At 39.8% G+C, this 11568-nt stretch overlaps 1 protein-coding gene across 1 annotated transcript in view; it reads right to left on the minus strand.

Moving 5' to 3' along the window:
• The window catches only part of USP31 (ubiquitin specific peptidase 31), an 80735-nt gene extending 69199 nt beyond the window's left edge, over positions 1–11536 (minus strand). Inside the window, exon 1 of the mRNA XM_045195376.2 lies at positions 10898–11536. The gene's annotated coding sequence lies outside the window, so the exon portion shown is untranslated. The remainder of the gene's footprint in view (positions 1–10897) is intronic.
• Positions 11537–11568: the final 32 nt, after the last annotated feature.

Genomic DNA, 11568 nt, shown 5'->3' on the forward strand with positions numbered 1-11568 from the left:
TCAAAACATTGGTAATCAGAATGCTCACAGAATTGGTTGAATTTGGCTGCAAACTAGATAAAAAAATGAAGGCTATGCTAAGAGAAACAAAGGAAAAGGTACAGGGAAATGAAGGCTATGCTAAGTGAAATAAAGGAAAACATACAGGGAACCAACAATGACAGGAAGGAAGCCAGGACTCAAATCAATGGTGTGGACTAGAAGGAAGAAAGAAACATTCAACCAGAACAGAATGAACAAGAATTCAAAAAAATGAGGAGAGGCTTAAGAACCTCCAGGACATCTTGAAACATTCCAACATCCGAATCATAGGGGTACCAGGAGGAGAAGAGGAAGAGCAAAAAATTGAGAACTTATTTGAACAAATAATGAAGGAGAACTTCCCCAGTCTGGCAAAGGAAATAGACTTCCAGGAAGTCCAGGAAGCTCAGAGAGTCCCAAAGAAGCTGGACCCAAGGAGGAACACACCAAGGCACATCATAATTACATTACCCAAGATTAAACGCAAGGACCTACATCCAAGATTACTGTATCCAGCAAAGCTATCATTTAGAATGGAAGGGAAGATAAAGTGCTTCTCAGATAAGGTCAAGTTCAAGAAGTTCATCATCACCAAGCCCTTATTATATGAAATGTTAAAGGGAGTTACCTAAGAAAAAGAAGATAAAAAATAGGAACAGTAAAAATGACGGCAAACTCACAGTTATTAACGACCACACCTAAAACAAAAACAAGAGCAAACTAGGCAAACAACTAGAACAGGAACAGAACCGTAGAGATGGAGATCACATGGAGGGTTGTCAATAGGGGAGTGGAAGCGGGAGAGGCAGGGGAAAGGTACAGAGAATAAGTAGCATAGATGATAGGTGGAAAATAGACAGGGGGAGGGTAAGAATAGTGTAGGAAATGTAGAAGCCAAAGAACTTATAAGTATGACCCATGGACATGAACTATAGGGGGGGAATGTGGGAGGGAGGGGGTGGACAGGATGGAGTGGAGTGGGGGGGGGATGGGACAACTGTAATAGCATAATCAATAAAATATATTTTTAAAAGCATAATTAAGTTAAAATAATGTCATTGGGGTGGGCTCTAATCCCATATGGTTGATGTAGTTATAAGAAGAGGAGGTTAGGACTCAGACATGCGCAGAGGAAGACCTTGTGAAGTCACAGGCCATCTATGAGCCACAGAGAGAAGTCTCAGAAGAAACCATCCCGGCCAACACCTTGATCTCAGACTACTAACCTCCAGAACTGTGAGACAATAAATTACTGTTGTTCAAGCTCTCTAAGCCCAGTCTGTGACAGTTTTTTATGACAGTCCTAGAAGACTTACATAGTTAAGATTACAGGCATCATGTTATATTATGCCTTACTCTATCTTTTGTTACATCTGTAACAAAAGATAGAGTAAGGCATAAGGCTTAAAATAGGAAGCCTAGTTGAAAGTCTAGATATGTAGACCCTTAGGTGCCTATCACACACATCCAAGAATACTTCTAACCCTCACCTCTAGCATGAAGTATGTTCTACAAAAACATTAAACTAGAGAGGCTCTAAATTCAGAGAAACAAGACCTAGTGAAGGTCAGTGAAGAGGAACTGTTCTGAAAACTTGGGAACCAAGTGAAAGATTACCACCTAAAGAATGAGACACCATCCCTGACCCAATCCACTTCGTTATTTGATCCCAGACTGATATAGATGACAGTTGGCAGGAAATTGACTTTCTTTTCTAGAGAAAGAGACAAGGCTCTCATAGAGGTCTGCACACAGTGACATTCGTGGGTGTGACACAAATGACTGCATTCCTTCTGAACATCTTACATCAAAACCTTCTGAGTTAAAAGGTAATACCTCACACCCACAGCTCTGGAATACCTCACTGTTAAAGATAAATAGTAAGGTCAAGATCATCAGATATTTGAGGAAGGCTCCCAAATTTGAAAGACAGGTAAACAAGCAATTAGCAAAAAGGAGAAGAAAAAAGCCTTGAAGGAAATTTAGACAAAGCAGAGGGCTGAAGAAAGCTATTAAAAATTGTACTTACTCTCAAAGAGAAAAGAAAACATATTGCATCTATAAAATAATAACATGATTTCTAGAAATAATATAAGTGGCTTTTGCTAAATAAAATTTCAATAGAAGAAATTTAAAATTGAACAAAAGTATTGAAAGATAAAGTTTCAGAAATCTAGAAAGTAGAATTGAAAATAAGTCAGGAAAAAGGAAAAAAAGATAATGAAATTAGAGAATTAATTTATCAAAGTTCAATAATCAATTTACAGGAGTTTTACAAAGAGAACAATAATTTCCACCAGGAAAATAATAGAAGAAAATCTCTGGGGCAGAAAACATGAGTGTCTAGATTAAAAGTGCACAGCACAATGTGTTTGAGAAAGATCGTCACTAAGGCCAACAACATGTTTTTACATTTTTGTTTACTTGCATTACATTTTAATGAACACTAACTAGCTGAATGAGATAAAGAAAAATAACTATAGACCAAAAGGTATAGGAAATACTATGCAGTCATTAAAAAGAATAAAATACCCCCTTGTGGATTTACATGGAACGACAACCATAAGTTGTAATTAAGTGGAAAAAAGAAGATTGCAGTTCTTGCAGAAAGCCCATGTAGGTAATATAGTTTTCTATATTTGCATAACAATTCTTATGTCTGAAAGAATACATGAAATTGTTAATAAGGAGGTGGGACTTATGTCTGAGGTAAATGTCTATTAAGCAAGACTTTCATTTTTTTCTGTAATGTTTAACATTTTTATAATGATTAATCTTATCAAACACAATATGAATACTTTTTTAAACAAAAGAGATAGCCAAGAAGACATAATAGCTATTAAAATAGGAAACTCCCTCTTTATCATCTAAATTAATTATTTGCTAAGAGATGCTTGAAAACATTGTGAAGATCAATTATTGTCAAGTAAGCTATTGATCCAATCATAAAGCAACAGATCATCTGCTTCATTAGTAATAAATAAAATACCCAGAAATGCACTTTATCTCAGTGGACACATATTGCTAATGATTTACTTACTTTCTAAATTTTTTATTATGAATTTTTTCAAACAGAGAGAAAAGCTAAAAACCTAGTATATTAAACATCCATTCTTCTTTTTTCTCCAATACAAACCAAATTCCTACCTTCATAGAGCTTAAGGTTTAGTGAATATTAGCTTACTTTTATTTCCCCTCCAGAACCTGAACTTCTGGTCCCTATTCAGACTGACTCCTCTCCTACTAGGAAAGCTCCAAGTCCAGCTGGATTCTGTTAATGTTAGCTATAGCAATTCCCAACCTTTATCACTCACAATGTTTGTAAATCCAAGGAGACTACGTAACTAGTTCTGCTAGTTACTTAACTTGTGGGACCAGTGAAAATGAAAATGCAGAGCCCCTTGTTCATAAATTATTTAAAATTTCAAGATGAAGACAGAAGAGCATTAAACATAGCACAAGACTCTTCTAAATGTAGGGCCTAATGCAACTACACAAGTCAAGAAGCTGGCCCTCTGTGTATCATTTATAAGCAAGTTCTACCCTTTTGGGATACAAAAATTGTAATATAACTGTCTCTTTGCAGCTTGTTCAACTCTCCAAACTGCAGTTTACCTGGGCATTTCCCCTGTGTGGCAAAATCTGCTTCTCCCCAGGCATAGCCAGAGCCAGAGGAGCCAACCATAACCCCAAATGGAACTGGCTCTGTTATTGTACTCATTCATTTATTCATAAAATATGCTTTGAGCCCCTTTGTGTACAAGCACTGTTCTATCTACCCTGCAGATAAAGCAATGAACTAAGTAGGCAAAAATGCCTGCTCTCAAGAAACTTATACTTTAACAGGAAATAAAAACAAGATAGAAATAATACATGCAGTGTTGAAAACTGGTGCTAAGAAAAAAGTAAACCAGTGAAGGGAAACAGGAAATTTCTCTTGTGGTTACAATTTTAAATAAGGTGGTCATGAAAGGCAGTGATGAGCCTTCCAGAGAAAGTATGTGTGTTAGATAAGCTTTGTCCAGGTTGAGTTACAGTGTTGTTGGCTGTGAGTTCAATATTAATGAATCAATAATATATATTAATGTGTCTTTAATCAGAAACACATTTTTAAAAGTTATGCATTGATCAATTGATGAATATGTTGTGATCAGAGGCTCTCAGAAACCTAAGTCTGTATTTCACCTTGGAGCAATGATTCAGTGTTTATAGTGACTTTATAGAACGTAAACCCAGCAAGTGCAAATATCAAGCATCAACTGTACATTTCTAGTTCTAACGGCAGTCTGTGACATCTGTCTTCTGTGCCAACTGAATAACTCAGCTGTTGGAGGTCACTTTCACTACTCCATCCTTTTTTTAATATCTATCTCCAAGCTGCAAGTGGCATATTGTGGGAGAGGAGCATCCCATTAGAGACCGACCTCCTGCATAAGAACCCACAAACGCATCTATAGCCGCTGTCCGTGGTGCTGACCATTGAAAGCTAGCTTCCTCTAAAAGAAGCATCGGGAAAATCATTATGAAATTCACATGCAAGTAAGTGAATCTAAGGATCCTGTCCCCTGGTCCCCAGTGATCAAGCAGAGTAGGGTTTTTTAAAGACTGGATTAATGAGCATACAGGAAGAGAGAGCATTGGTCTCATGCTCATGGGGTAAGGTAGCATTCACAAAAAGGAAGGACATCATTTTTTCTTTGTCTACCCATTTTGGCTGCCTCTTTATGTTTGTTTCTATGTATTAGATACATCTTCTACGACTCCCAGTCTTCGTTTGGTAGCCTTATGCAGTAGGTGTCCTATGGGATCCAGTAGCACACTCTCTCTGATTACCTAAGCTGGGTGCTCTAGCAATGTCCCTTGTGCACAGTTGCATGGGCCCTCCTGTTGTAATTGACTCTTGATTGCTATTGGCCCACTCATACATGGAATTAACCCTCAGGTGACTGACTGTGAGGTTTACCACCCAACACAGTGTACAAGCTGCTGTGCAGGTGCTGATCACATGAAATGGAATTGGCCTCAGTGGGGTATGGTGCCTGCCAAGATCTACCTGTGTATATGCTGCTTTTGAAGCTTATTGGATCCTGCTCTGTTTTTGTCTGAAGCTGGCCATTGCGTATATTGTTTCTGGGCCTCTTTAAAGGGCCTCTGGTGCAGATCTATGCCAAACATTGCCTGTGACTGGCTCTGGGCAACCTGTTTGGAACTATCAGTGCTCCACAGCTTGTGGCTGCTTCTGCTGGGTCCGAGTGTGTGTGGAAAGGACCAAGCTGAACATCAAGGCTGGCTTTTACTAGCACCAGACTCAGGTAGGGGACAGCTAAAGTCTCAAAGCTCCCAGAGATCTGCCTCTGCCTGCAGGCTGCCCGTTAGGCTTAGTCACTAAAAGAGCCCCCAGCTATACTCCCCAGCAAGGCATAACCTCCACAGGATGGGATGAGAGGGATTCCAATGGGTAAGGTTATTGCTTCCCCCAAGGTTGATGCTGCTTGGAGGGGACTGCTCTGCCTGAGAAAGATGATTTCTACAGTATGGCTGATGACTCAACACAGGGATCCTGGTAGCTGACACTTCAGCTCCCTCCCAAGAGCCACCAATGCCAGACTCTCCTCACATGGCTCTAGTCCAATCTGCCCTCTGCCCGCTGTGAACAAAATTTTGTGCATTGTCCCTTTAAGATGGTGGCTGTGCCTCTAACCATCTCTCCCTGATGCACAAGAGCCCCAGTGTTTTTCACAGCCAGATGTTATGTGGGCACCTTTCCCAGTTCTGATGCTCTAGGCTGGGGAGCCCAGCTTGGGGTTTAGACCCCACACTTCTCAGGGGGAAGTCCATGAAGCTGAGATAGTCCTCCAGAACTTTAGCTGCTGCCTGTGGAGGCCTAGCCAGCCCTCTCACTCCTCTGCACTTGCTACCAGTTACAATATAACTCCTTCTGTTAAGTCCTTGGTTATAAGGCTTCTCTCCAGCTAGTGGTTCAGTTGGTTATTCAGGATGATTGTTCTACAATTTAGTTGTAATTCCAGTTTGGTACTGGGAGGAGGTTAGTGTAGTTCCCACCTACTCCACCATCATCCTGGATCGTCAGCACATCGTTCTAAAGCCACAGGAATCCTGGAAAGAACCAAACTTGAGAGAAAGCTTACCCACTGGGTTCCCACACTTGTCAATTCCATGCTGCTGAGTCCTAAGTCCTTATATTAGTTTAACCGAGTCTTCTAAACCACTTGATATCTCCTCCAACTCTCCAGAAGATTTAAGATGTCCTGCTGTATCGCATGACTGGGTTCCTGAGTCCATGAACCCTGACATTGATCTCTAAAACTGAGAAACTCTACAGAGGAATGACACAAAGTTCCAAGGAGTATAAATAAATTTTAGAAAAAGTGATATATCAGAGAAACAAAAAAAAAAGAGTGTTTCACCTAAACAACTATTAATCACCAGTGCCAAAGTAGGCAAAAGGAAGGAAGTTACAGAAGACTAGATGTTTTCCAAACCAAAATTGACCCTGACTTTGCTTTGGGGAACCACCCCTTCCTTACTCTCAGACCATGTGTTTTGAGTGAAGCTGATTCTACTCAAAGGTAGAGCATGTAATCCAAACCAAAGCCAATTAGTGCATTCCATTGTTCTAATAGTGTTCGATTAAGAGTTGAAACATACCTCAGACAAAGTAATAAGGCCCAATCAGGATTCATAACTAATCCTACAATCCACACTTGAGCTACCAGTCCTGCTGGACTTAGTTATGTACATGTGAGGGCTGGAGCTGATGCAGTCATCTTATGACTACACTGGACAGAGAATGGCATGAACACTGAGAAGTAGAGCCAAGACTTAAAGACAATGTCATCTTTTGAATCCAGGTTTAAGCTGGGCCTAAAGCCAAACTCCCCAGTATAGGAAATAATTTCTTTCATTCTTAAACCTAAACTAGTTCTAGGTTGTTTGTTTCTGATACTTGAAGTATACACAGTCCTATCTGAGTTATAAATAAGTACTAAAAGTGGAGTGTTTCAAATGATGCAAGCTAAAATGTAGAATTGGCAAGGGCCAAGTAGGTGGCATATAGGGCAGAGAAAACCCTTCTGAAACTGCTGGAAAGTTGGCAAGACTTTTCATCTATTAGCAAAAATGCTGGTTAAACTGGCTCCAAGGGAAGGGTTTTATTTTTATTGGCTGGCTTCAGAAGCATGCTCCTTCTGGAACTAACTATGACCATGGAAAGAAATGTTAGGATTGGGACTAAGAATGGGGTTCCTACCAGAATCACATGGACACAAGGTAGGGGAAGATGATCTCTCAAAGGGAAAGGTAGGCTCTGTTGCCCATAGAAAGGAGAATGGATTTCATGCAGGCAAGAGGAACAAATTCCATCAGGAACCGTCTTGTGATAGTCATATTGTGTATACTTTCGATAAACTGCCATCATCACAGGTAACTGTGCATGTCTCTTGATCCTTAAAGAATCTGATTAATTAAAAAATGTTTCTAACATTAGGAAAATGATGCTACTTTCATCAGAATTAAGTGCGCCTTATTGTATAAAGAAAGTGTCCTAGAAAATGGATGTAACCAAATTTACATTTCTGTAATGTTGCCACAATTGATGCTATTTGCCCCCAGACAAAACTATACACAGAAATAGTATCCAGGTCATTGGGTCTGATTAAAGACCTTGTTGATAACTTTTGGAATCTTACTATCTTGTTACATAACATCAATGTGAGCCTAGAAATTTGCATCCCATTGAGCCCACACCAAGGTTTACAAGCTACAGGTCCTGTGGAGATAATTTGGTAAATTTTGGGCCTTCCTAAGATAGCTAAAGAGGTCCCAGATTACAAATAGTCTATTCTCTTGTCACAGTTCAAATTCTCCTTTTCCCTTTTAGTAGTGCAGGGCCTTATTGGTGTCATCTGGCATAGAAAAAATAAAAATGTTCCCCAGAAAATGTGTAGATTCTTCATCTGTGACTGGATATGGAATACACTCACTCCAAGAAACATAAGATGGCACTACCAATTCATGTGGGAAGATAGCATTTTTATCCTCTCTCTCTCTGTTAGTTGGGATTCTTTGGTTTCTAGTTAGTAAGAGAAACTGAACTCAACACAACTTAAACACTATAGTAAATTTATTGGCTCATGTGACTAAAAAATCCAGGAGGTAGACTCAGCTATAGGTAGTACTGAATGTAAAGACATGCATTTTATAATCAGAGCTGAAAGTCTCTCCATCTCTCAGCTTTGCTTTTCTTGGTGTTGACTTCACTCTCAAACCCCGTGTAATAACTCCTTCCCCCTCCAGATTTTGGATAAAACACAGTCCTTTCTTCTAGCAGTCCAAACAGAAAGAAAAGTTCTCCTTCATAATCTTCCAGAAAAAGTTCTGGATGTGCATGACTCTCGTTGGATTGAATTGGAGTCCACGCCCACTCCTGAACAAAGCCCTGTGACTTTAATGACAAGATAAGCTGATTGGCTAGACCTAGAGCCAGAGGTGGAATCAACCCAACTTGAACCACAGTTCAAGGACTGAGAAAGGGAGATGCATGGTTCTCCAAAGGAAATTCACACATATCACCAGAATAAAAGGAAATGGATATTGGTAGAAAAAAAGAAAACATATGACCACTACATCATTGCTTTTGGCAAGCAAATTTATGAACTCTGTGCATTTAGGGGGTAGTATAAGTCTCATCTAATATTGCCTTTTCCTAAGTGTACTAGAAGCCATAGTACTGACAACAAAGGGAGCTATTGGTTCACTTTCTTTTAAGGTTCTTTCTTCATTTATAGCCACATTCTCTGAGAGTTGCCCATTCATCCATAGTGGTGGACCTTACTGCCATCTTTATTCTGTTTCTATCCTCATGACGCTAGCCGATTAGACCAAGGATGGGGACACCTGACCCATTGAACCTAGCTCACTGGCAGGCCACTGCAAGTCAAATTCTATCTAAAGACACTCTGAGACTAAGAGGGGCATTGGGAACTCAAGAAAGCCCCAAAAATCCCCCCTAAGGGATTCAGAACTTTCCTAGTTCCCATCGTCCGGAGGCCTTGTTTGTGTTTCTCTGATTCTGTAAATGACTTCTGCTTGTGTCCACTTAATCATTTCTTGGTTTTGCTTACACTAACTTGAGGCTGATTCTGTTATTTGAAACCAAATGACTTTACCAAGACTAATTCCAGTTCCAGGATTCCAGTAGCATTGAGAAAGGAGGAGCCGATGTTAAATGTGATTTTAGTGTTCTCAGAACATGGCCCTTGCTGGTTGCATTTCCTAGGCTCTGAGTTCTTCTCTCCATGGCTTGCTGCTGAGTCTGTCATTAATCCCAATAGTCCTGAAATTTTGGGGTCTTCCAAGGCTTCTGTTTGAGTGAAGTTGTATCAGTTATCAATTGCTACAGCAATGCTGCACGACTGGTGCCACTGGGAGGTTGGTTAAACCGTTTTGCTTATCTTGATTGGACTTGATACACAGAAAGACAACATAGGAGGAATTATAGGATTAGGAGGTATTGGAAAAATACTTCCATATTAATGCAAAATTGGAGGCAACATTAAAATATATCAACGGATTGATTAAATAAATTATGTGAATGGAATGCTTAGGCAAAAGTTACTTATAATATATCAGGGAGTAAAAAAGCTGGCTTTACTTACTTGCAGTAAGAATATAGGGTGAAAATGGAGATAATTATACTTGAAAAACAATAAAAAATATAACTATATAGTGTACTGTCAATAAAACAAACCTAAAGAACAGTGTGTATTTCATAATCCCATTGCACATGTAAATATATAAAATAATAAGCAAACTGTTAACCAGATTACGGAAAGACTTCCATTTTCTCAAATGGACTTAACTGCTATTTATAGAACATTCCACCCCAAAGAAGCAAAATGCACATTCTCCTCAAATGCTCATGGATCATTCTCAAAGATAGACCACATGTTAGGACACAAAACAAGCCTTAACAAATTCAAGAAAACTGAAATCATATCAAGCATCTTCTGGCATCACAATGGCTTAAAACTAGAAAACAACCTCAGGGAAAAAAAACCCTCAAAAAGACACAAATACATGGAGGCTGAAAAACATGTTATTAAATAATCAATGGGTTAACTATGAGATCAAGGAAAAAAACAAAAGTATCTGGAAACAAGTGAAAATGACCACACAGCCACCCAAAACCTATGGGACACAGCAAAGGCAGTCCCAAAAGGGAAGTTAATAAGGCCTACATAAAGAAGATAGAAAAATCTCAAATAAACAACCTAACCCTACATCTACAAGAACCAGAGGAACAACAACAAACAAAGCCCAGAGCAAGCAGAAGAAAATAATCAAGAGCAGAGCAGAATGTAATGGCATAGAGACAAAAAAAAAAAAATCTCAAAGGATGAATGAATCCAGGAGCTGGTTCTTTAAAAAGATAAATAAAATTGACAAACTGTTAATCATATGAGAGAGAAAGAGAGAGAAACCCAAGTAAATAAAATCAGAAATGAAAGAGAAGTGACAACTGATATCACAGAAATACAAAGGATTGTAAGAAATTATTATAAACAACAATAGGCCAAGAAATTGGACACTTGGGCAAAATGGATAAATTTCTAGAGACATGCAATCTTCCAAAACTGAATGAGGAAGAAGCAGAAAACAAGAATAGACCGATAACAACTAGCAAAGTTGAAGCAGTAATAAAAAAAAAACCTACCATTTTCTCTTTATTATCTGAGCTATTTACTATCTTCATTATTATTTACCATGTATATATATTATTAAAATAAACGGTTGAGATTTTTTATGGGCTTTTTTTTTAATTGTCCTCCAAAACTCTGAACTGGTTTCCACTCACCTGGGCAAGTATCTCTTGTTACTCAAAGTGTGGTCCTCCAACCAGCAAGAGATGCATCACCTGGGAAGTCAGAATGCAGATTTCCAAGCCCCATTAGAATCTGCATTTCAATGGCATCAGCATTAAAATGCTGATGCCATTAAAACGCACAGATTAGTCTGAGAAGTTCTGAGACAGTTTTCTGTCTACTCAAAGGTACTGAGACTGAAGTGTCGCTATGGTCCCTTCCAGTTGCAATTTTCTAAGATCATTTCTTGTAGGTGTCTGCTGAGACCCTATAAAAAGGCAGCTGACGAGATCAAAGTATGAGCCGTCTGGCTGAACAGCAGCTGGACTCAGGTAGCACCGGGTCAGCCTCGCTCCAGGTCAAGAGGAAGCCCTGGTTAAGACGGTTTGCGGTTTCTCCTGGTCCTAGGGCGGCAGGGCAGTCAACTGGACCAGAGTGACCGGCTCTGGGAAGTAACTGGGCTGCAGGAGGCTCTGCGAGAAACTTGAAGACAGTGCCGCACAGATCCAGGGGAATGCAGGGCGCAGGGTGGCCTCTGGGCGGCAGCAGGCACCCCGATGTGCTACCGAAAGACGCACGCAGGACGCAAGGGTGCAGAGTGGCCGCAGGGTGGCAGGAAACCCTGCGGTATCTTGGCCGGCTCCAGGCAACAGAACAGCTTCGG

The sequence above is a fragment of the Desmodus rotundus genome, chromosome 1, assembly GCF_022682495.2.
Source record: "Desmodus rotundus isolate HL8 chromosome 1, HLdesRot8A.1, whole genome shotgun sequence".
Classification (NCBI taxonomy): domain Eukaryota; kingdom Metazoa; phylum Chordata; class Mammalia; order Chiroptera; family Phyllostomidae; genus Desmodus; species Desmodus rotundus.